At 35.5% G+C, this 27,370-nt stretch overlaps 1 long non-coding RNA gene across 3 annotated transcripts in view; it reads left to right on the top strand.

The window, feature by feature from the left end:
- The window catches only part of LOC106027803 (uncharacterized), a 90,501-nt gene that overhangs the window by 48,630 nt on the left and 14,501 nt on the right, over positions 1 to 27,370 (top strand). For 2 of the 3 annotated variants that reach the window (XR_010050468.1, XR_010050467.1), the window contains exons 1-2: positions 15,092 to 16,015; positions 16,145 to 16,269. This is a non-coding gene — a long non-coding RNA (uncharacterized LOC106027803). Of the gene's footprint in view, positions 1 to 15,091; positions 16,016 to 16,144; positions 16,270 to 27,370 lie in introns of those variants that run through there. The other variant, XR_001201393.3, reaches the window with a different exon arrangement.

Below are 27,370 nucleotides of genomic sequence, written 5' to 3'. Positions count from 1 at the left end.
CCAGACTGTCATCTCTAACTGTCATCTCTGTGGAGGAGCCCTAAGTAATTGTGATAAGAGGTAAAAACCAGCCTACTGCTGGTCATTGGCACATGTCTCTTTGTCCTTTTCAACCAAGGTCTTCCTTCCAGGCACTGTACCACAATACAGTCACCCAAATACAGGTTGCTTAAACTGTAACTGGGATAATTCTCACTCATTCCTTTTGGTTATGTCTAAAAACCCAACTCCAATCCTGGAGCGATTTTGTCCTGACTAAATGCTGATATATATCTCTATATCCAAGTTGCCAAATAATCAAAATGATGCTAAGACTAGTTTTTATAAATACAACATATTGTTGTTCATACATAAAAGCTTAAGAGTTTTTGTATTTGTCTAAATGATATATTAATCTGGTTCTCACAAGGCATCAAATTTAGAGAAAATTGTAACTAAAGCTAGAGTGGTTTTTGACAAAATCTCAGACTCCATCAATAAAAGGACCTAAGCATCAATGGATTGTAATTGCTATAACTTAGAGTTTTCTAACCTTAACTGTCAGCCCTATTTGGAATATTTTTTCTTTTTGTACCAGGGATTGAATTCATGACCATGTGCTTGCCAGGCAGGTACTTATGCTGCTGAGCTAAATCTCTGGCATGCCTTTGTACATATACTTTCATTATATATGCTTTGAATAAACTTTGTTGTTGCCTAGAAGGTACCAAACCCCAAGACATACAGATAAAACCAATAACAAATGTGCTAGATTCTTTTCAGATTCTTTTTACTGGGATCCACCAGATCTTGTCCAGAGAAAAGGTTATAAGACACAAGTTGAGGCCTTAACTAACTATACTCAGTAGGCCTTAAATGACATCACAACTGGTCTCTCTTTCCTAAATAAAAAAATAAAATTAATAAAATAAGCCATCTTCCAAACTCAGATGACTTTAGGCACTCTGCAATAACACAGGAGGTACTTGTGCAATTATAAACTAAATGTGTGTTCATCCCATATCCTTTTGCTAATATCTCAATAACTATTCAAAACAGTAGATGACAAATCAATGACATGTCAGATTCTAAAATTCCCTGGACTTTATCCTTATAAGAATTAATTCCAAGTCCTCTTGGTAAAAATCTTTGTTAACTGTACTCATAATTATCATAATAATTCTATTTTTTTGGCTCATGCAGACTTAGTTATTTCTTTGCTTTTGATTTCTCCAGACATAGCTGTATGTCTACCCAAGATAAAAATGCCTGGTATTGATTGAGAGCCATTAGATAAAACCTGCAGGGTATTGCTAACTACCATCAACAACTACGAAGAAGCTACATGGGTCATGACCCATTACTCCCTCATGGCAGTTCAGGTTATTTCTTCAGAGGGGGAATTGTTACAGGCAACTGGGTTAGGTAGAAATATTATAGGCAGTCAGACAAGGATAAGTCCTCAAAAGAGCCAGTGCAAAAACCCAGATACCTTGCAACTTTGGGAGATATAGATACCTGCTGCTATGGGCCAGGCCTCAAGACAAGAGATCAAACAAATCCTAAGCACTGATATTCTAAACATGTCTCCATCACCTTGAGAAAGCCAGAAGTCACTATCCCAACCTTCTATGGAAAGAGTCACTGCTCATGCTACGTGACTCACTTCCCCATTTGTCCTCAATTTAATCATTTTACCTGAACAATTAATCTTATTGGTTAACCATAGTTCTGTTCCACCTTAAGCCCACCTTGTGACATTTTGGACCTTTCTCACCTCATGGTTTTGCTCTATAAAAGTACCTGAAAGGACAGTCTTTGGCAACCTCCTTGGATCCCTACTATCTCAGACAGAAGCTTTCTTTCTCTCAGTAAATATATTCTGCTCTTAACCTCCATTGTTCCTAAAACTCATTCTTCGATTTTAGAGAACATGAGCTCATACTGGACATACAGTAGGTGGAGAGTTTCATTCTCCTATATCAAAAGAAAACAAATCCACTAACACTTATGGAAAATAAGAGGAGTTAAAATTTACAAACAAACAAAAAAAATTCTTACGCAAATCCATTCTGTCCTCTTGACTCCCAGTGCAAATAGTCTGAGAATTCTAGCAATATTTTAATATCAGGAAAGTGAAATAAGAATATGCCACCAGCAAGAGAACTCAGAAGTTTACTTAAATCTTGAAAAATTGATTTTACTTCCTTCAGCTGTAACACTGTGATGAGAGACCAAAGAAACTTTCAACACTTTATAGGCCATAGAATGTTAGTGTGTTTACTGTTCAAATTCTTTAGACAAATTTTTCAGCAAGTTTTTCAAGCTGGGTTTACATTATTATTTAACAACAACAACAAAGTTGTCAATACTGCACATATTTTCTTTTGATTTTACTATTAATCCAGGAATTTCAGGCAGAGTGTGAACAAACTGCCAAGTTTTTGCTGTCAGTTGGAAGCTGAAAGTATGTTGAAAGAACTAAAAATATCTGTTGATATTTCTAAGATGACAATATGTAATTAGTGATTTCTTACTGTTTATTTTTTCTGAAATTCTGTATAACTTATACCCTTTTTCTGTTTTTTTTTTCTTTTTTCTCCTTAAATAAAATTAAAAAAAAATCTGTTGATATTAAGGACTTTTTATAATTTGGAAACTGTCAGAAATAATTTCTCAGAAATCATAATATTTGTTTTTTGCTAAAGTAGGAAAATGAGGCCATTGACTAACCTTAGAATTAAGGAAAATACAAGCTAGATAAAGATAACTCTGCTTTCCGGAAGGAGTTAAAATATTCAGATGCAAACCAGACATGTAGAAAAAAGGCAGTTGCTTGCTTTTTTTGATGTAGTACAGGTTGAATAGATTCATAGATTATCCAGATTTTCAGTTATTTTGGTATAAATTAAGGTCTACTTTCACAAAAAATATGAAACACCCTTTAACTTTGGCAGAAATCAATGGCAAATAAACCTTAAGATATTTCCAAATAATCAGAAATCAGGTGTATGTAGGTTGGTAATTGTTGAATTTTAAAAATGTATATCTATCTTATGATAAATGAAAAATTCAACTCTGGTGCCAAATACCTAGAAAAGTTTCCAAGATAAATCTGAAAGCCATCTTTAATCATGTTAATCTAATTTAGAATTGGGAAAGGTACTGGAAAAAATTCTTGAGTTTTTTTTTTAAAGGCAGACACTGTAATCTCTTTATTTGATTAAAGTAGTCACTTAGTAGAATGGGTAAACTTTTAAAAATTCACTTTTAAACAATTAACAAAACAACTTTGCATGTTTTGCCCTTTTATTGGGATTGATTTTACTAATTTTAGATTTATACTTGTGAATTTTTAGTATATGATTATTTTTGAAAAAGATGCAGAGTAGACCCAGGTATAAGTTGCTGAGGATGGAAATTTCTCTAAGATGCGAAAAAAATGATACAAACAAAGTTACTCTTTTTTACTTATTATATCAATCTGACTTCAGCAAATATATGAATGAGAATAATTCTTTGGGCACAAAGGCAACTTTAATAAGCATTAATCCATTATTAATTTCTTTATGTGCAACATGGTCTGATTTTATGCTTTTCTGTGCTTCTTTCTGATTGTCTTTTATTCTTACTTTGCTTGGAGAATTTCATAAAATTAACCTTGATATTTAATGAATAAAACATAAAATATTAACACACCAAAGATTCAGAAGGGAACAAATCTTGCCTTAGAGAAAAGGCAGACCATCTCCTTACTCACTTTTAAGCTGCAGTGCCCTTAGATCAAATACTGAGCATTGTCATCACAAGTGACTCCTCTGTGAGAAACCATTTAAGACTATTTTGTGGGACATTGAATCTATGGGTCCTATAGAGGGTATTGCATGGGTAGTAGGTGAGCAACAAAGACTCAGAGACCTTAAGAAAGACATGAACCTATTTCAGGGGTTAGGTGTTTTGGTAACTGTTCTGCAAAAGAAAAATCTAACAGGAAACCAATGGATTTCAGTAACTATTGATAAGGTAAGTTAGTAGTGATGGCGATAAGACAGCAATCATAAAGTCAAATAAAGCCATGGACTCATGAATGAAAAAGATCCACCTATTTCTATACACATACACATCATACGCACAGTAAGGCATATAGAAATGTTATTTTCACAAGATAAATGTTATTTTCTAATCTTGCTTTAAATTCATTATCTTTGTTTAGTTTTTTGCTCCAATTTTGATAGTTATATGGTATAATTAATATAATCTAACACAAATCAAATTACGTACTAATCAGAAATTAGCATTTGCTGTTAAAAGGACAAAGAAAATTGGGGTGGACAGGAAATTTGATGAATTTATTAAAGCGAAGTACCGCTGCTACTGGATTCAGCTGAATTTTAATGTTTAAGAATGAGGGTTTAGTGATATAAAATCTTCCAGTAGTTAAAAAACACATAACTTTACAGTATTTGAAAACTGGAGATCATCCAATTTGTATTTGTTACTTTTTTTTTTAACCATACCTTCCTCCAAGTGGTGTTTTTATAGGCATTAAGAATGCAAAAGTAGCATTATGGAGGTTTCCACCAAGATTTCAAAGGAAGACCTGAGAGGCCAGGCGAGAGACTTTGGAGAAGAGACTGTATGAAACTGTGGTAATGAAGCCATACGTTACAATCGGAGACACCAACAGTATAGAAAGCCTGCTGAGTAAAGGAGCAGGCAGTGAATGGAACCAGGCTAAGAGATGGGCCATGTGAAGGAAAACCAGCAAATGGGCCCTCATCAGCCTTCTGGCCACTACTGTGTACCATGGGTGCCAAACAGTGAGCTAAAATGATTTAATGTGTACCTTACTAGGAGCTATGGTTAGATCAAGAATGACCCTCAAAATTACATATATGCAGAGGCAGAACTTTTGAAAGAGGATTGGATCATGGGCCCCTATAGCTAAATATGATATTAAGATTTTGGCCACGTTTGGAAAAGTTAAGTCACTGACTGAAGCTTTAACCTGGAAGGATAATTCTCTCACCTTGGATCCTCCATTTTTCTTCTCTTTCCTGGCCACCATGATATAAGCAGGTTTTCCTTTTCTATGATCCTCTGATGTGCTGTTTCTGCCTGGGAACTAGATAACTCTGGGTTGCAACTGAGTTAAAATAAACCTTACATTTCAGATTACTGGTATTATGTCTCAGCAAGAAGGAAGTGACCAAAACACTAGGCTTCCATCTTACTTTGTTGCAATTCATTTTACTCCCTTTCCTATTTTGGAATGGAGATTTTTACCATTTGCCATTGTACACTGGAATTATGGGTTTTTATTCAGAGATTCACAGGTAAGGATTTTCTTTTGGTCTCAGAGCAGACTGAAATTGACTTTTTGAAAAATCTGAAATTGTCGAGGCTTTGTGGAAGAGATTATTGCATTCTTGGCTATACATAATGTAGCTGATGGGCAGAATTATTAAGTTACTTTTGTGTTTCTTTGGAGAAAAAGTATGGCTTAAGAAGATTTGTTTGTGCATCAAGTTGACAAGGGGTGGAATGTGCTAATTAAATTTAATTGTCAACTTATTTGGCTAGGGAATTAGTAAAACACTCTTATTGATATGTTTGGTAGGGGGTAAGGGAAGAGTGACCTTTGGCATTATGTATATGGTCTCTGGTCCCTTCCCCTCAGGGGTAGTTCCTTTACTTTGCTTCCCAGCTGCCATGAACTAAATAGCTTTTCTCTGCCACATCCTTCTACCATGATATTCCTGCCTTGGAGTCAGCTGACTCTGGACTGCATTGTCTAAAACCTTTCTCCAAATAAACTTTTTCTCCTTTAAATTGTGGGAGTCTGGTATGTTGTTCAGCAATAGGAAAGCTAACTAACAAAGTTACCTAAAACCTAGTGTCTTGCTAATGGCTCTTAGGAGTCCACCACTTTTTTTTGGTCTTTTTGAGACAGGGTCTCTCTATGCAGTTCAGGCTGGCCTTGAGCTCACTTTGTAGCTGAGGCTGGTCTTGAACTTGCAATGATCCTCCTACCTCAGCCTCCTGAGTACTGGGATTACAGGCGTGAGCCACCACACTCAGCTGAGTCCACCACTTTTATAGGACCCCAAATTCCTTTTTGTTCTGTGCTACTCATATATGAATGCCCATCTCCCCATTAAGCTGCTTTACCTACTAGGAACTAGTGCACTCTACTTTTCTGGATTTAATGCGTATTCTTATGCTTATTACTTTTGTCCTCCCTGCTGGTTATTTGGAAAGAACCTTATGTAGGATAAGTTTGCCAATACCCAGTGCCTGGATAATGGTAGGAGTTGGTTCTGTGAGATATAAACAGTTAAGCTGAAGGTACCTAAGAAAGTTCAGAATTTATTCATACTCTGCAGAACTGCAGTCGAGTACAAAAGCCTTAATCACATATAGCTATTTCGTTTCAATTTAAAATAATTTAAATTAAATGAAATAAAAATCTGCTTCTTAATTTCAGATACATTTCAACTGCTCAATAGCCATATGTTATCAATCATTCCTGTGCTGGATAATGCAGGATGGCGAGCACTCTACATCATTGTGTTTGGTCTTTTTTGGAGAGCATGGTAATTGATTATAGAAGAGAGAAATAAAGAATTAAAGTAACTCTACCATTCTCATAAGCTAGTTTTCCCAAAATTACTTGTATTTTCTAATTTATTTGAAAATATTTGAGGACTTTTTCATAATAATGACCATACTCTAGGCCTCTAAATGCTTTCAGTGCTTACCTTTGTTTCTTAATATATATCTTATAGGAATGAGGAGCAATTGTACATGTCACAAACTTTTCTCCATAATCCCATGGTGTATGTTTTGAGCTTAATATAAGTTTTGGAATTTTTCAAAAACCTTTGCCAAAAAAGTACAAAAAAGTTGTATGTATTTGAAAGGAAATGAACCTTCTTTTGATGTATTGATGCTTGTTATTCTAGATTTTGATTTGAAGACAATTTTTGGTGCTGCGAAATCTGTGGGAGATTTTCAAATGAGGTTTAGTACTGATATTTTCCTCCCAAAGGAAAGTTTGCAATCATGAGTAGATAATTGCAAATTTTCAAATATTTTATCTTGCTTTCAAAGTTTAGATCTGTCAATTTAGAGTGAATCTGCAAGATATGTTTTTTCATTCATAAGGCTCAGCACATTAAAGTTTTTTTAAAGGGCAGTGTTGATTACTTTACAGTAAAATTGCTTAATTGTAAATTATTTTGTTTATACAAATTGTAAAATATGGTCCATACATACTGTTAAGATTTCAAGAGGCATAAATGCTTAAAATGCCTATACCAATTGTGCCTTTTGAGATAATGCAGGGAACAAGCAATGCTACAAGCTAACATGATACTAATGGACTTTAGGATAGTATCCAAAACATTCAGATTCTTGGTAAGTAGCCTATTTAGACAGTAATTACCAGCACAGTGTATCTCATGACCATAAATACTGTGATCAGCATTGATAGGTCTACGCCAGCACAGAAGTTGGTAAACCATCTGGAGGTGTCCAAATTATAGCACTCAGTTTTAATGCTAGACAGCATGTAGCCAAGAATATCAGATCAAATGCATAAGCAAATAGGAGTAGATGTTATTGTACTGTGTGAATTATTATGCAAGCACTTTTAAAAAGTTATATCTATGTGTGTAAGTACACTTCATTTTAAATATTCAAATATCCATTTTGTAGTTCCATAGAATGATGCCTGCAAGCATAACCACAGCACTGACTGCAATACCAGGTTTCTTTTTAATACAGCACACTTCTCTTTTGGCTAAATTTATATGTAAGTCCTGTCCTGGTTTCTCTTGTTGCTGAGAGACAGTATCTGATACCCCAAGGCAAGGAAGGGAAGGTTTATTTATCTCACAGTTTTTGGAGGTTTCAGTCCATACTCAGCTGGTTCCAAAACAAAGTGGCTTGACATAGGAACAACAGTTCATGGCAGTGGAAAACACAAAAGCAAACAGCAAGAAAGGAGGAGAGTGAAAAAAAGACTCTTTTTGTCCCTTTTATTGATATATACTACCCACCCCAGGGTGGGTGCAGCATTCATAACCCTAATTCCAGGATTCAACCACAAATCTATCACAAAGTCTAGAAATCTGCTCCCATGACTGCATGATGCCTTGAGAGAACATCTAGATATACACCATCACATTCCACCTTTGACTCCCCAGAGACTCATGCAAATCCTTTTATGCAAAAGGTATTTAGTCTGTCTCAAAGAGTTGCCAAAGTTCTAATCACTTCAGCATTGCTGCAAAGTCCAACCTCAAGTTTTCTCTGAGATTTAAGGCAAATTCTTAGCTGTAAGTTCCTGTACAAATGAAAACAAAGTTAAACACATCCAACATGCAATGTTATGAAATAAACATTACCATTCCAAAAGGCACAAATGAGGGATACAAAAGATTGAGACTAAAGCAAGTCTAGCATCCATCAGGGCAAATATTAAGTCCCGTAACTCCATGTGGACTGTCTAAAGTAATATCTATAGTAAATTGTGAGCTCCAAAGGACTTGCATGGCTCTGCCTATATGACACTTTTGGGAGCCATGGTGGCTCCCATGACTTGTCTTTTGGGCCCACTTTGTTCACTCTTCGCAGGTTTCCTCAGATGATCCACATTGATGGCTTCTCAAAACTTCTGGTGTCTCCACTGCACCTTTTGCTTCACCCTCACAGCTTCACACATTGTATTCTCAGGGACACACTCCCTGGGTTGCCAGGCCTTCTTCTAAAATCTATGTGGGAGCTTTTTAAACCTTAGAACTATTGCCTTCTTCCTGCACCTAAAACCAGTGACACATGATGGCCTGCTGCCAACTGGAGCAAAAGCCAGGCTTTCTTCTCTCTTGGATGTAACGGTCAAGTGCCTGAATCACTGGGCACTCTGAATCCAATTACAAGTAACAAATTCTCTATGCTGCTGCCATTTGGAACCTGATGTGGCTGCTGCCACCATTCTGGAACATGGTGCTCTGCAGGTTTCTCCTTAAAGCAAAGTTTTTCACTTTTGTAGTTTTGAAGTTAGAAAGGTTGGAGACTTGCTGCTTCTTATGATGCCCATATTTTTTTTATTCTTCTGTTCCTTGTCAATAATGGAGATCTCCCCAGCTCCATCTTTGCAGTCCAAAACTTTCTTTCTGGCCAAACTCACAGCATTTAAATCATTCTGCTGGGTTCTATGCTCTTGATTCCCAACATTGATCTAGCTAAAAGTTCCCAACAATAGCTATGTCACCACCTCAACTTTCAACTGCTTTGAAAATTTTCCTGACAGTTTAGTTAGTCTACCACCCTTAATCTTAGTCTTAGGCAGTTTCTAGACATGAGCAAACTGCAGACAAACTTTCTGCCAACCCATAACACATATCATCTGCAGTACAGCACCCAACACAATCTTTCTTCTCAGCAGAAACCTCCCAAGCCTGGTCTGTACTGGTAGGATTTCTAACAGCCTTCTGGTCTCCTGAGCTCTAACCAGAATCTCCAGTGCAGACCAGCCTAAGGAATTCCAGCATTACTCTTTCAGGAGACATATCCAAACCTTTCCAAACTTCTTCCACAAGTCATTACCAAAGTCTTTTGAACTACATGGTTAGGTTCAGTCACAGCAATGACCCCACTCCTCTGGTACCAAATTCTGTCTTGGTTATTTTTCTCTCATTGCTGAGACAAAATACCTGATGCTCAATGTGAAGGAAGGAAAGTTTTATTTAGCTTACAGTTTATAGAGGTTTCTATCCCTAATCTGCTGGGTTCATGGCAGTGTGGCTCATGGCAACAGTTCATGGCAGCAAGAAACAGTACAAGCAACAAGAGCAAAATGGAGGAGAGTGAGAGAATACTCTTTCCATCTCTTATATTGCATGTACTCTATTGTAAACCTGAATAATGAGTTAAGCCATCCACCTATTGTAGTCCTCTTTCTAGTTTTCCTCACAATCCAAAAGGTTATATTTGTAATTCCATTGAGACATCTTTGGAATCCCAGCAAGTTAATTCCAATCTGCCACCACCAATGCAAACCACTGTGAGAGTAAAAACACCAAGACATATTCTAAGTTCAGGGCAACCAAGAGGTCCTAAATTCAATCCTTGTGAGAACAAGTGGGCAACTTCTTGATCCTAGGCCTCTCCAGAATTTATTATCTTGTGGAGAAGGGTGGGAGGTGGTGTGGTCTCATGAATGAGTGAAAGTGAGAATGGTGGGAATTACATGAGTAACTTGAGCTGGATAGCTAGGTGCAAGATTGACATCTCTGTAAATTGCAGAGATAAAGATATACAGAAGGATCAATTTACATAATTCAATTAAGGTATTGGAATTGTTTTGGGGGGGATATTGCTTTGGTTTCTGATATGCAAACTCTGTGTCCTGGGGAGTCTTAGCTTCTTATCTTGAGGCTGGTACCCAGCTGATATTCCCGGAGCTATTTGCTCTAACATCTTGCATGCTCATATTCTATACATATTTGTATTGTACACAGAACACTATTTGAGGAAACAGGACTGTCTATTGGATAGAGATTACATATTAGCACTTGGCTAGCATTTTTTGCAATGCTTAGAGCCAATTGAAGAGAGAAGGAAATATCCTAGCCAGCTTTTTACATATCAGTATGAGGAAATGAGTCTCCAAATAATCAAAGTTACAATAATTGTTTTGAATTCAAAGGGAGTCACTGGAGTTGTCTCCCACATATTCTATCCACCCTAGGTGGATAGAATAGTACTCACATCCCTAATTCTAGCATTGGCCCATGAATCAATCACAAACTCTAGAATCTTGCCCTCAGGACTGCATGAGGCTTTGGAGGGACATCTAGACATAAACCATGACAAACCCTGTATAAATAACATTTAGAATATAACAAAGATGTAAAAACAAAGACAAAATTTACCTAACTCATCATAATAGGGAAATGGTGCCTATGGAAAAATTGGACAAGGAACATAGTAACAATTCTCAACCCTGAATTGTGCATTCATAGCTACATATTGATTGATATTACAGCCCATTAATATGTCTGACCACTAGGGTAGTGAAAGTATTTACTGTTCTGTATCTTTATGACCTCTTCTGATAACTCCTTTCAATGGGGGAACCTTGCTGTTGTTTTTGAATATGAAAACTCAAACCTATTGAATGAACCTCCTTCATTGTGCCATTGTGAGTTCTCACATCAATGATACAAGAAAATTTTTTCTAATGCATAATAAGATCTTAAAAATTTTAGTTATCTTTATCCCTGTCTTTGAATTTATTTGTACTTAAATTTTTGTGATTTTTTTCATTCTATTCTAGCACGTTAGTATTAGCTTTTTCCTTTAATTGTGAATTCCATTTCACAATTGTGAATTCCAGAGAGTACATTTCTGGGTGGTTATTACAGGTCATTTGAGGATAAAATCATTGACATTTGACCTTATGTTGCCATTTGTTGAAAGATACAACTTCTCAGAAATATATTGCTTTGTCAAGACTTCTTAATTAAATCTTCCTGTAAATTTCTTGAAAGGCAAAGTAACTAAATAGCAGCTATTGATGTGGCAATAATTATTTTATATTCAGTAGACTCTTGAATATGAATGATGAAATAATCAGCTTCCAGTGCAAAATAAGAACAATGTATTTGATGTATTCAATGGTATGTCTCCACAGTTCCTTTTGTTCTTTAAGAACTGTTTTATTTTTTAATATTGGAATCTATTTCCTCATGTTAGAATACTTTGTTTAAACTCATTAGTTCATGTCTGGGGTCTTTTGTTGAGAAATTATTCCATTCTTAGCATTTTAAAATGGCAGCTTCAAAATATTCCAGAGTTTCTAGTTAGCATGTGCATGTGCATATCTGTATACTCTGTCTGTCTACCTATTTATCATTCCTGATCTTATTTTTGTGTTTATTTTTATTCAATAACTTTTATATTCTACTGGAATGAAAGTTATGTCCTTAGTTATTTCTTCAATATACTCAGTATTTTTACTTCTTTGTTACGCTGTTTTGTAAAATAAATGTCAGCTGATTATTGATTACATTGATTGTACATTTTAGCATCATATTTGCTTGCTACATTTTGCACAATGGTTTATTTTGTGTGTATGATTTATCTCCTTTTCTCTTTGTCTCCCCTTACAGACATAGAGACAGGCACACAGACAGACAAGTACATACACACACGTGTGTGCCCACACACACACACACACACCTGACTTTGCATATTCCTCTTAGTCTATAGAATTCAGAGTTGGTTCTGTAGAGTTTAAGATTTCAACATTTATTAATGCATACTTGCCAAATATAAAGATTAGATTCATCATAGGGAACTTGTACCTATACATAATATGTTTTAATCCTTCTTTTTTAGGGGAAATGGAAATAAGGGGGGAAAGGACTAGTTTTAACAATCATAATTTGAAATTTCTACCCTTTTGGAATGGTTTAGAATAAAAAGAATTCAATCTGAAGACTGAAGGCAGCCTCACTGAGTTTTAAAGACTGAAACGTTTTTCCCAATGCCTTCTTAGAACTGTAATTTCGCTATACCATTAATTCTAGTCAGTAAGTCAGTAGAATATATATTTCCCTTGTTTCTTTCTGTGCGTGAAAGACACTTACTAAATCTATGGCTCCATACAGTAAGCCAAACTTAAGTCCTCCTTGACTATGAAAGGATTTCTTTTACTGACATCTGGTCCACCGTTGTGAAATGCTTAGCCATAACTGCAAAACCCAGAAAACTGCATTTTCACGTACCACTTGGTTTCTGTCTTGTTTCTCAGCCACACAGATAAATATTTTATATGTGAGCCAAGATATGGGGTATATTTTATATTTACCATCATACTTATGTACTGGAAAGGAGGTTTTGGGAAGTCTCTTGAAAACAGCCCAATTTCAAATCTCCTGGTCCTTAGCACCAATTAAGGGTTCTACTCATTATCAAGTGTCTCCTTCCACAGCATCAAGGAAACTGCTCTTGCCAAATCATGGAAGACATCCAACTGTTCTCTATGGTATACAGCATATAGTGAGTATAAAAGGCAGTTCTTTTAAGATAAATGAAAATCTGAACATATTTCTCCCTTGCCATCACATAACTGTGAGATAAAAGCTGTAATCGCTTAGCATGGCATAGCTTATGTTCAGCATACTTGTTCTACTTTTGATCCCTGTCCTGCCCTCCTCCAATTCCCATCTGAGATTTTACATTGCGGTACCAAGCACAAATGTGTACATCTTTGCATATGCTGCCTCTAGTCTTTTATCACTGTGTACTACTCTTGTTGTCTTATTCTGGAAAACCTTTAATATTTCACAGCCTCTAGCTCAAGCAAATTTATTTCCTTAGGAATGACTTTTCTATATATATTGATGAATTCAGGAAATATTGCAAACCTTTCCTGTATACTATTCTGAGTGTTGAGAATTTAATGACAGATAGTAACAGCCATTGCCAATCAGCCTACAGTTCTTTTGCTCAAGTAACATGAAAATTGTAAATTGACAAATTGTAACGTGTGTTACAATTCTGATGTTACCATATGTTGCTAGATGTGAACAGTTAACACCGCAAGTGTAAATACCATCTGATGTCAGCTTGTGCAGGGCTCTACAGAGCTCTTCATTTTTATTAACAGCTCTGCATTTTTATTGCTTTTTCTTTTGAAAAGCTGCTCTGTCCACACTGCTGAAGTTAAAAAATCTCTAACAGATCTGTAGGACTTTTTGAATACATTACTATCAGGTTTACAGGAACATTAAAATGAGTTTTTATTTCAACAGGGCCTGTGTGCAACACAGGCAGGTTAGTACACAGAAAGGATTCCTCCTAGACTAATACCCAAGGAGTACTTGGGGAATGCTGTTTTAGTGAGAGATAGGGTTGAAAGCTTGTTAGGACTGTTGGGTATGCAGTTAAGGAGCCCAGTTCCCTCTCTTCCTGATTTTAGCCATTCCAGAGTACCTGCTTCTTCAAAAAGGCAAGAGTATCATCTGAAGTAGTGGAATTGGGCAGGGGGACCACATTCCTTGACTGCACTCATGTTGCAGTGGAGAATGGGAATTTGATAACCAGCATAACACTGGAAGACAGCAAAGGTGGTTACTGAAGCAAATTGCCCCTGGTCATTGGGAAGAGAAGGGAGGAGAAACAAAGAGAAAGCAAGAGAATGCTGAGATAGGACATGTCCCCCCTCCAGCTGCCACTGGACATCTTATCTACTTCAAGCCCCAATAAAATTTTAACATTAGTGGTATCATTGGAGGAGATAAACTAATAAAACAAACATTGAATAAATTGAGACTTGCTTCTGTTACCAATATTATCCAGGATAACATCATAGTGATGCGAAAACCTGTAATTAGAAATATTTGACCTTGTGGGGATCTTCTTGTTTTCCGGGATAATTAAGAACTCCCTTCTCCAAAATCATGTGGATTTATTAATAGTTCTATTGTTTTAGCTAATAAAAAATTTTAATATGTTTGTTTACATGTCTATCTTTACCATTAATTTATGACAACTTTCTTCATTCTGTATCTCTGTCTGCAGAAGAGTATTTGGCACATACTAGGAATACATTAAATATGGCCAATGAAATGTTTCCTGAGTTAATATAACTTACATTATGAATTATACAGAAATATTGGAGGAAATATTATTTATTTTCTCTAGAACAAGAAGTTCAATGTCTAGTGGCTTTAAAGAAAAGGGTACTATCCTCTAATAAGCTTTATAATAGCATCCTTTCTTATAGGTCACAGACTATTCTAGCAGATACTTGCTAGATTTTAGGTTTGGAAATGAGGGAACAGCATTCACTAGTTGGATTGTGAAATATTTCAGAGGTCAGAGCACAAGAGCACAAACTACACTAGTGCCTTTCAGAGAATAGAAAATGATGAACATTTATTTGATGAAAAATTATTATAATGAGGAGAGCAAAAATAGCCAAGCAACTGTATCAATCATTTGTGAAATAAACATGAGAATAATAAGGAAATGTTAAATAAGTCTATGATTTTTGATTTTATGTATCTTAAAATGATGACATTAAGAGAAGATAAGAGAATGAACTGTACCTACACATTAATTCATTTTTTTACATGAAATTAAGTACATTATAAAGAGCTCAGGCAGAACCAAGATTATTTCCATACATTCCCACCTCACCTTCTCCTTTATTTAGCTATGTCAAAGATGGAAATTGTACTTTTGGGTTTTGATTTATGTTCCTTTCCAGTGATTTTTCTGTTGAGTGCTTCTCGAAGCAGCTGCTTACAGACTGAACTACCCAGAGCTGGAAACCGTAGCAGCCACAAGTGGGCTAACAGAATATCTGGTCAACATTTATGAGTCTGGGCACAAAGTCCTGGTCCTAGGATGTGCTAAGAGGTTTCCAGAAGACTACAGATGGCTCAGAGATGATGCTCTCTGATGCTTCATAATATTTTTGTGTTTATTTTTCCATAGTACTATGGTTTGAATGTTTGCGTTCCCTATGGGATTCATATTGAAATTTAATCCCCTGATGTAATAAAGTTACGATTTAAATAAGGAGTGTGCCCTAAAGGTTCAAGCATAGAAGCCTTGATTTCCAGTGCAGCAATGTTCAGAGGTAGCACTTACAGAGGGGCCTAGATCTGGAGGAAGCCCAAACCTCATCCGTGGCATGTGGTGAGTACATTGCTAATGGACTGTTAAGTGGTGTCATCTAGTTGCAGGAAGTAGGTAACTGGTAATGGGCCTGTGAAGGGTGTATCCTGTCCCCAGAACCTCGCTCTTTTTGTTTCTTTTCACTCTCTATGGTTCTTGGCTGCTGAGACTTGATGGCTTTTCTCCTGTATGCCTTTCCATTATGAAGTTTCCACATTACAGCCAGCCAATGATGGACTGAAACCTCTGAAACTGTAATCCAAAATAAACCTTTTCTCTTTTAAGCTGTGTGAGGAACTTTGGATCAGGGTCAAAAAGCTGATTAATACAAACAGTGGTAAGTGTTGTGGTGGTGTGGCCTTTAAAAGACTTTAAAGGGCCAAGTCATTAGGGTTCTGCCCTCATGAATGGGATTAGATGTTCCTATGAAAAGGCTTCATGGTGTTCTCTTGTCCTTTTGTCTTAGGTATGAGGATTCAGCTTTCATGCTTTCTGGAGGATACTGAAAGAAACAGGTATCTTGGACTAAGCAGCCCTCACTAGACACCAAACTTGATGACACCTTGAGTTTGAACTTTCCAGCCTTCAGAGGTGTGAGCAATAAGTTTCCCTTGTTTATAAAGTACCTAGCCTATGGTATTGTGTTACAGCAGCACAAATGCAATAAGACACCTAGTGTGTTTACAATCTCAATAAACTCTCAAGGAGGTACTGTAGAATATTTAAAAGACATTGAAATTAGCCTTGGTTGTAATCATAGATTTGCCACTTACTGTCAATTTTGATATAAAGTACATTTTATAATGTCCCAATTTCTTTTTTTTTAAAGTGAGAGACATAATTGGTCAGGCATACAACAGGTACACATCAAATGCACGTTTCTAAGGCCGAACACATACCACATAAAATGGTGTCACTATGAGACTTCCTGGCCGTAGGAAAACTAAATTTATGCCTTGGTCCACAAACTTTATTCTTTCCAGATTCTAGTCACAAAACAAACTGGAAGATAACTGAATCAATTCAATGGTGAGGTTCAATGTTGACCTTATAGGGAAATTTGATTCAGTTCTCGTTCTATTTGGTTTGCAACCCAGAAATCATGGAAGGAATTAAGTTCATAAGACACGGTGTAACTGGTACTATGTACACAGGCAAGTTCTGTAGTTTTTCAGACATTGTATTTGAAACCAGTCACTTAAAGGTAAATATTAGGTCAGACTTACTATTAATATTGTATTGCCATTGTAATATTCATGTTAATAATTCTTAGATCATTTTTCTCTTTTTATTCTGACTTAAAATTCCTACATCTAGGAATCCTACAAGAAGGTTAACAAAAGAAAAGTGTGCTTTCCTGAGGGCTCTGAGGGGTGTATTGTGGAAGTGGAGAGTTATATGGGGGTCCTCTTCCCTTCTTATTTTGTCATGGATACTGCTGTTCCACCCTCTAGGAGTTTATACTGCAGTTCATAACAGTTCTATCTGGGGGCTTATTTGATGGGTTTTGGTCCCTCAGATGGGCACCAATGAAGCGGATTGTCCCCATTCTCTTGCTCTTTCACCAAGGATGCTCTGTGTTTTAGCTTCCTCTCAGTTCTTGGGAACCCTAGGTCTCCCCACAAGGCCAATTTAATATAGAAGAGCTATAGAAGGGTGATCACAACAACTTTCTATCAAACACAATTAGATATTTCTGTGTTCTCACCTTAGTTACTTTTTGTTGTGGGAATAAGATAACAGACATCTACAATTTAAAGTAATCAAGGATTATTTTGGCTCAATTTGCAGAGGTTTCAGTCTCCAGTGCAGGGTGGCATGGCAGAGGGGCACTGCAGAGAAACAGTGTGTGGTATGCGAGGGAGAAAGCAGAGCAGGATCAAGGCAGGAGGAGAATATACGCAGTTCCAGGCCATGCCCAATGACCTATCTCTTCCTAGCAGGCTTCCCCCCAACATCCCACACAGTATAAACTCAGCAGTGAATTTATCCAGTATCAGGCACCCATGAGCCAATGTCAAACACCTATGATCCAGCCACCTCCCAAAAGCCCCACCTATGAGCACGTAATGCTTTGGGGGGCATTTTAGAGATGAATTATAGCAGCCTTATAATAAAATCCAACACAAGAGTATGACTCCATCTTCCCATATATACCCTATCATATAATGGATACCGTGAATGTTGTCCAACTTCCTTCCAAGAGGACAGAGCTCATTAGGGTAGATTCTAGTAGCTGCTAGTAATTATGATGGTTAGTCTCTTAGCTGAATTCCTCTGCAGAAATTACCTTCCATACCTTCCATTACCTTATTTTCACATACATTTATGAGCTCATCAGCTCATCAGTAATGACATGTTGGTGTAGGCATTCTTGATGCTGGGGTATCCAGATATCCTGGGGCTGCTTGAGGGATATTGAATGGTACCAAAGCTCACCTCTTCCCAAACTCCAAACCCCCCTCCTATAGATACTAACCCATAGGCATTTATCAATAAATGTCTTGCTATGCATCTTCATGTCACTAACTGTTTCTGAGAAATCTTTCCCAATATTTCCAAATTCCGTGAGGAAGTGAGAAAGAATAGACAATGAGAGAGGAACAGAAAGGGTCAGCACTTTGCAGTCTGTGGCCCTCCAAATTCAATTTTCAAAGCCCTACTTACCACTTTCCAAGTTTTTTCATAACCGTGTTGGCACAAACCATAAATGAGTTCTGTCTTGTCTGCTCTTTGGTACTTGTTGATAGAGGCTTCTTAGGTAAATGTACAAATTAAAAAATAGAACCTCTTTTTTCTTTGGTGAACTGAGTTGATTTCTCTTTAATATAGTGCATTTATATAAACCACTGGATGAAAGGAAGGGAACTAAAAAGGAAAAACCTAGGTGACACTTAAAAGCTAACCCTTGGCAACATATTTAACATAGTACCTAAATAATATATGCTACAATATATATTGCTATGTATATATTATATAATTATGCAGTAGTATATGATATACTCCCCAAAACTCTTCATGAGCTCTTCAATTTCTTATGTAGGCCCTAGGAATAATATCACTTTTACTTTGTTGTTTAAATTATGGATAAGTAACTGTTATGAAATGCAAAATGAACTGTTAATTCTTTTTAAAAAATAAATATAGAATTCATATGACATACAATTCATTATTTTGAAGTATACAATCCAGTAGTTATTAGTATATTAACTGTGTAGTGCAAATATTGTTTTTTCTAATTCCAAGACATTTCTATCACTGCCCCAAAAGATCCTGCAACAATTGGTGAATCTTATTTTTTCCTGTCCTCTTTCTCTTTCTAACCTATAGTTACATATATGTGGTTATTATCAAGGTTCATCCATATTATAGCAGTTTTATGCTTCATGTCTTTCTATGACCGAATAGTATTTCATTTTTGATATATACTTTCTTGTTTTTCTTTTCATCAGTTGATAGACATTTGAGTGGTTTCTATGTTTCAGCTGTCATGAATAACACTTTAGGAACAAATATTTGTGCATCAGTTTTTATGCAAACATAAGGTTTTAATTTTCTTAATTTCTCTTAAGACTGGAATTCCCCAGATCATAAGGTTAATATGTGTCTAATGTTTTGAGAAACTGCCAAACTGTTTTCCAAAAATCTGTATCATTTTTCATTTCTGTAAGCATTGTATAGTGGTTCCAGTTTCTTCATATTGTCCCTAATGCTTGTAGTTTTCTATTTTGATTATAGCCATCCTAATAATATCACATGTGGTTGCGATTTGTACTTTGCTAATGACTAATGTGCTGAGAAGATTTTTTATGTGATTATTGGTCCTTTGCACCTTCCTTGGGGAAATTTATATTTAAATTGTTTGTCCATTTTTTATTGGGTTACTTGTGTTTTTGAAACAGAGTCATGAACCTTCTTCACATATTTTGGATATTAGACTCTTGTCAGATATGTGATTCCTCGAGATTGTCTCTCATTCTGAGAGCTGAATTTGCATTCTTTTTATAGTGTCTGTTGAGATGCAAAAGTGCCTAATTGTAATAATTAATCATTCAGTTTTGATCTTTGGTATCATGTCTAAGAAACTGCTAATCCAAATTCATGTAGATTTACAACTAAGTTTTATTCTAAGAGATTTCTCTCTTTAACTTTCATATGTGAGTCTGTAACTAGTGCTGATTTAATTTTTTTACATAGTAAGAGTAGGGGTCTAATTTCATTCTTTTGAATGTATGTGTCCAGTCCCAGAGCTATTTGTTGAAAAGACTGTTCTTCTATTCACTGTCAAAACTCAGTTGTTTGTAGCTGTCTGGGTTTAGTTCTGAATGATCAGTCCTATTCCATTAATTTATCCATCTGTTCTTATCTGTTGTCATAGTTTCCTGCCTTCAATAGCTTTGTTGTAAGTTTAGGACTGAGGAAATTTCCTAGTATTCTTCCATTTGTGTTCTTCAAGATTGATTTGGCTATTTATAATCTTTTATTTTCACATACATTTTAGTTTTTGCACAGGACATGGAATCTGGAGCTCTAGCACACTAAACAAGCAACTTTACCATTGATCTACATGGCCTATCTTCCATAAACATTTTAGGATAGGCTTGTTCATTTCTGTAAAAGAAGTTGTTGGAATTTTGACACAATTACATTGAATTTGTAGAACAATTTGGGGAATCTTGGTTATTTAACAACATAAAGTCTTTCATTCTATTTTCACAGGACGTCATTCCATTTTTAAAAAATCTTCTTTACCTTTGACAATATTCTGTATCTTCTTTTTTCTTAATTCTTCTTTGTCACTGTCCATATGACCACTTATACATGTCCCTGGAATGGCCGTAATAATCAGCCCTGAGATCTAGATGCAGTGATGAAAGAAGGGCAGACATGGACAGACTGAGCAAAAGAATGGTGAATGACAAAGGAAATTGCAAGAAGAAACCAACAAATAAGAAAAGGAATATTTAATTAAAAGGACATAGTAGTTCATGAATAAGGAATGTACAATTACATCAGGTGCTCAAAAGTGATGTTTTCTTTAACCAGCAACTATCTCTTTGACAAAATCACTCTTCAGAATTAAATTCAATGATGATATTTCCAATGCTCTAGTAATTTATTAAATTTCTTATTCTGAAGTCACATTATGGAATCTTGACATAGTCTTAAGAATGCTCTTGTGATGATACCATTGCTAATTTATTGAAAGAAACAACCTATTATTTTAAAGTACAGAAATAATTGTCAAGGACTGTAGGAAATCAGTATACTTGTAATTTACTGAAACATTAATTGTCTTTATTCTAGAGATATTTACTTCTTTTCCAATTTCTATAGAGTAGGCTCTTTTTGTTCTTTTGCCTTATGGGAATTTTTTGGTTCCTCACTGAACAAGATTTCCTGTACAAAAGCTCTTTAGTTTGGTATGCTTATATGTAGTAGCTTGTCCTATTTAATGGTAACAAGCAGGAGGAGGTACTGCACACTTAAAGTAAAAAGAAACTTTCTATCGTTGAATGAGAAAATGTTCGGATTTTTCTAAGACTTGAAATCTTTGATCTCTGCTTTAAAAGTGCCCCACCCTTAATAGGAGAAAGAAGATTAGTTTCAATGTATGTATCTGGAGACTGAGACTTGAGCACTGATGATTCTAGTATTGAAAAAGGTTTCCTGAGCATAGTGAAAACACAAAAATGTTATATATTAAGGGTGCTTGAAAGTTAGAATAGTATTCATGGTTGCTTATATGTTCCAAAGATCTGAAAATCTACAAATATTTGCTCTCTGTATGATTTCTGCGTTTTATATATGATCATCATGGGTATTAGGGAATGATCCGAAATAAATATCCAGCAATAACATATCAATTTTCACCCCAGCTCATGCAGGTAAGTGTTCTGAGTTAGATTCAATTAAATTACAAGAAGAAGTGATTTAACATTTTAGCATACCTGTACAATTTGTTGAATGAGATTAACCCATGGAACACTGGTTCTGATATAAATTGAAATGTTGAAACTCTGTAATTATGTTGAATTATTGTGAAATAAAAGAACTTCTCTGAGGTGTGATTTTTAGTGCAGCATTCATTTAGATATAGTTTTTAATTAGAGTCTATAAATCTGTAGTAATCTGGTGCTCATATGGGACTAGGTTTGTGTCTACCTTAGAGAATAGTGCTCTTGCTATCTCGCAATTGTTTTTACTAATAAAGACAAAAATTGACATTATATATATATATATATATATATATATATATATATATTTAAATTTTTATTTAAGGAGAAAAAAGAAAAAAAAAACAGAAAAAGGGTGCAAGTTATACAGAATTTCAGAAAAAATAAACAGTAGGAAATCACTAGTTAATTACATATTGTCATCTTAGAAATAGTTGTTGAAGTTACAAAATTAAAGCATATAGAGGGGACTTAGAGTATAGAGAGAGTTGAGAGTATAGACTTTGAGCAGTCTCTCAAACAGTGAGACTGCAAACAGTTCTGTTCAATGATCCAACAAAACTCAGTAATATGGTTATCTATCTTATACACTTAAATATATATGCAGTTATATCTTTTAGAGAACTTTCTTTTCCTTTCTACATTATATATATTTTTATAAATTGAGTTCTTCATATATCACATTGCTGTGGATATCATAAATCTCATAATAGGAAGACAAAATTGTTATACCTCTTGACACTGGCCTTGTAAACCTATGTAATCTGCCCACATCTCATCTCATCTCATCTCATCTCATCTCATGACACAAAAGAGCACTTAATGGACAATATCAGGCCCTGGATTTTCCTCAGGGGATCTCTGACACCTGATTGAGTGTGTTTTCTTTTCACTGGGTTTTTAGAGCATTAGCTTTTTAGTTTTATCTCATAATCAGTTGTTGGCCCTCATCTTTGATGAGCTCTTCACTTGGATTCTCTACTGAAGGAGCTCCTTCCTTTCCCAGGTCACTTCATTCCAAATTTCACATCCCTTCATCCCAACTTTTAGAACTTTCATCCAGATAAAAGATCCTTGCTCTATTAAGTTTCGTTTCCAAAGACATACATCATCTTCTGGATTGGATGCTGTCTAACAATCAGAATGAGACACATCCATGTGTCCAACCACCAACCTTTCTGCACAGTCTGCCTATTTTACCAAAGTTCTAGGGTGCAAATATTTCAGAAAAAGATTGAGGATTATTGCTTTAGAGAGTTTAGACCATTGCTCAGTTATAGGTTGAATTTTGTCTCTCCAAAATTTATATGTAGAAGTCCTAAAACCCATACCTCAGAATAATTGAAGTATGGTTATTGCAGATATAATTAATTTGGATGAGGCCATAACAGCTGAGAGAAAATCCCTAACCAAATATAATATCTGTATAAAAAGGAGTGATTTGGCTGCAGATATGCATACATGGACAATACTCTGTGAGTATCAAAGCAGAGGTTGGAAGGATGAACTTACAAGCCAAGCAATGCCAAAGATTGCTGGTGAAGGACTAGAAACTAGGGGTAAAGAGCAGAACAGATTTTTCCATATGAGTACCTTGATCTTGCACTTTTGGCAATGCAGGACAATAAATTTCTGTTGTATAAACCACTCAGTTTGTGATACTGTGCTGTAGTAGCTCTAGTAAACAAATACATGCTTTAAACAAAATTTGTATTCATACTTAGATGGCTGTTTTATTTGTGACACAGTCATTTGCACATTTTTTGATCATTCAAATTAGTGATATGATTGAATCTTTTTATATACTAACATTTCTATCATAAAAATACATATGAGATAAAAATTCCCTCTTAACTTACAAATATCACCTTATATATACTAACAAAATTAAATTCACAGGTATAACATGGTAAACTTATTTTTTTTTAGTGGTTTGATTCTGATTTTACCCTGGTTTTGAATCACTAAAAATGAGAAAGTGTGGCATAGTTCCCAATTATATACGGCTTTTTTGCAAGTTGAGTGTTGCTTAAAACTTCCTTCCTCCCATCCATGCCAATTTATTCAGCAGCAGTTTATTAATTAAGATTTTTATAATCTTTTTACATGTTCTTCACCTCCTTTTAAGGCCCCCTTGATAACCAGGCACTCTGCTGAGCACTAGGAACACAGATGAGAACCAGACAGAAGCAGTTTTTCTAAAGAATACTCTAGCACTGGGTCAGGTTTACAAAAGAGAAAAACTACGACTTTCAGTGACCTGGATTTTACATAATCAAAATTACTTCTAGGCAAATATATCCATTTTTGTAGCAATCCAAGATTCTAACTTCTTTTCTTTTCACATTTATTTCATTTTTATTCAAATAATATGCACATATACTTATGAAAATATAAGAACAAGGAGTTTCCTGATAAAACCTATGATCCCTAGTGTTGCTTTCTAGCCCAAATTTTAGCTTTATGCCCCAGTTAAAATGTCTTTCAACTCTCACAGTTTTTTCCTCTGTTATTTGCACCATATTTATAAACAATATTCCTGATGTTTATTTTTGTTGTTATATAACTATTAACACAAGTTAACTGCACACATTAATGGGGTTCAGTGCTATATTCCCAAATATGAATATAGTGTGTATGAATCAAATACAATCATCTGTTTCCATTTTCCCTCACACCCTCATCCTTTCCAATCTTTCATTACTGTCTTGCTCTCAGGTTGATTTTTCATTTTTATTTTTTAACTTTAGCTTCCACGTATTAGGAAGAACATGTGATATTTGTCTTTCTGTGACTGGCGTATTTCAGGTATCACAATTCCTCCAATTCCATCTATTTTGCTTCAAATTAAAGAATTTCATTCTTTTATGAAAGAATAATATTTCTTTGTGTATTTACAGATCACATCTTCTTTACCCATCTGTTGAGAGGCACCTAGGGGAGTCAGTATCTTAGCTATTGGAAAGGATGTTGCAATAAACATGATCACACAGGTATCTTTTTGCATGCTGACCTTATTTCCTTCGCATGCATATCCAGAAATTGGAAGCTAGAGCACGCAGTAGATTTACTTTAGGTTTTATAAAGACCTTTACTTTTCTCCATAGTGATTATACTAATTTACATTCCATTTATTTACATTCCTTTTCTTCCATATTCTTGCCAGCAGAGATTATTTTTTAATAATATCCATTATAACTGGAGTGAGAAAATATAATTTTGTAGTTTTATTAATTTGGTTTTCCCGGATAGTTTATTGAACATTTTAATATAGTAATTAACTGTTTGTATTTTTTCTTTCAGAATTTGTATATTCAGATCATTTGCCACTTTGTTTAATTACTTGATGTTTTAATTACTTGTTGTTAGTTTTTTTTTTTTATCCGTACCAGGGATTGAACTCACAACCACCTGCTTGCAAGGCAGGTGCTTATGCTGCTGAGCTAAATCTCCAGCCCCATTTGTTAGGGTTTTTGATTCTCATATATTTTGATACTAACTCTCAGATGAATAGTTCACAAATATGTTCTCATTTTGTTGTTTCCTTTGATGTACAAAAACTTTTTAGTTTGATATAATCTGTCAATTTTTGCTTTGTTTGCTGTTTACTTTGATCTTATTCAGAAAATAATTGCCTGAACCAATGAGTCAAAATGTTACTAGTATGTTTTCTTTTAGTGTATTCATATTTTCAGGTATTGCATGTAGGACTTTGATCCATTTTATTTCCTGATATATCAACTTCAGTTATGATTATTGACTTGTGATAATACAATAAATGAAACACTGTATTCTAAGTATTCTTCTTTTATTGCCATAACACAATATGCCTTGTCTTCAACCTCTCAATGTAGTTCTGCTACACAATTTGGCTACATAGCCATGTTAATGTTGTTAGAGTTGCATAACATCCTTTGCTGTTCTGAGCTTCTTTCTCAGGTAAATTTTGGCTTCTCCTACAGTTAATCATCTGTTTGGAAAGGCCCTCCATTCAATGTGTAGACCTTGGTAATTCCCTTTTTTCAGATGGGCGTCTTCATAGGGTTCTATCTGATGTGATTCCCAGGGTCCTACGCTCTGAACTTCTGAGAGATTCTGCACAGTGAGATTCTCTGTCTTTTGTGTTTCTCCTCTTCTGTGAGGTAGGCATTCACCTCCTTTGCTGTATTCAACCAGTAACCTCTCCTACACCTGCTTTGTAATACCAATACCATTTTTCCTGAATTATTGCTTTCAAGGGATTTTGGGGAAATGAAGTGAACATTCAGGTTCATAAGTCCAAATTCCTCTTAAATAATCATGAATTTATCTATTGTAAATTTGAGTCTAAGTCTTCTCTCACCATTCTACCACTGAAGTAGGATCATTAGTTTTCATCCTAAATATCTGGTATTATTTTTTTCATTTTTTCTCTCAATGTCTTCCATTTTCTCAGTGGCCTTAGATTGAAAGAAAGATGTAAAATGATATAATCTTTTTAATGGATTATGATTCTTAATTAATTGTATTTGTTGTAGAACAAAATTAGAGAGGCAATCACTTACATGGCAATAACTTCCTTCAACTCCAGGTTACTCATAACAAATTTTTCTGAAATGATAAAGCAGCACAAATTATACTGGGATAAGAAAGGGCTTTCAAAGTTCAGATTACTGAAAAATGAATTTATCATCTCATTTCATTCTCACCTGTGGCCTGAATGTATATGGCAATGTATTTGGATAATTAAGAGTTTCCTGATTTAGTTTAGATGCTATTAGGTCAGAGAAGAAATAGTGTCTAAATTTTGAATATTCATCAAAGTTTAAATTTTGAGGAAGAACTAGCAGCCTTGTGCTGCTGATTTTCCCAGATTGCTTCATTTCTAATCTCAATGATTTCTTGGCATGTATATCGTAAATGAAGAGTTTCATTAAGTAAATTAGTTATCATACAGGAAAGGAGTTTTATATTAGGTTAGTGCTAGCAAAATCTGCCACTATAAATGGAAAAAAGCACTATCAAGACTAGGAGGGTTAACACTTAGAACGTTTTGTGTGTGGGTTTTTTTTTTTTTTTTTCTTTTTCTTTTTTTTGGTAACGGGGATCGAACTCACGACCTCGCACATGCCAGGCAGGCACTAATGTCACTGAGCTAAATCCCTAGCCCCAACACTTAGGATGTTTTGAGATATGCTAGCTTCAGGAGGTCAAGAGTAATTTCTTTATTGTTGTTAGCATGAGTCTTGGCATATTCCACAGTACTCCAACAACGCCCTGAAGTATTTCATCACCAAATCTAGCCCAGGCAGATGCAGTCTCTAATGGTTACCCTCTGAACCAGTCTGATCCCCATCCTGGAAACCAATATTTTATTATCTAGAAGTTGTCTTGCCTCATGTATATGCAGTGGAAAGGTCAGTGATATTTCTGTAAAAATCTTCTCTCATAAATTCACTTTGTATGAGAGGAAAAGCCCATATTTTATGTTAAAATGCAATATCAGACAAGACAGACTTGTGATGTCTTATGCCTAGTTTTGCAGAATGTAGGGAGCCGCTCAGAATGACCGCTGCTGCCCTGCCCCTCCCACCTGAGGGCATTTTGGGTGTCAGCCTACATTTCCCATGATCCTCATGTCTGCCTACATTACCCATAATCCTCTCCTGCTTACATCATATATCCGGATGTGACGATGACCTATCAGATAACACTGTGCCCTCTTCCTGCCCCATTGGCTCGCCTCCACCCTATAA

The sequence above is a fragment of the Cavia porcellus genome, unplaced genomic scaffold (assembly GCF_034190915.1).
Source record: "Cavia porcellus strain 051 isolate PalLab524CR breed Dunkin Hartley unplaced genomic scaffold, mCavPor4.1 scaffold_11, whole genome shotgun sequence".
NCBI classification, from domain to species: Eukaryota; Metazoa; Chordata; class Mammalia; order Rodentia; family Caviidae; genus Cavia; species Cavia porcellus.
This window is presented reverse-complemented; position numbering and strand designations above follow the sequence as displayed.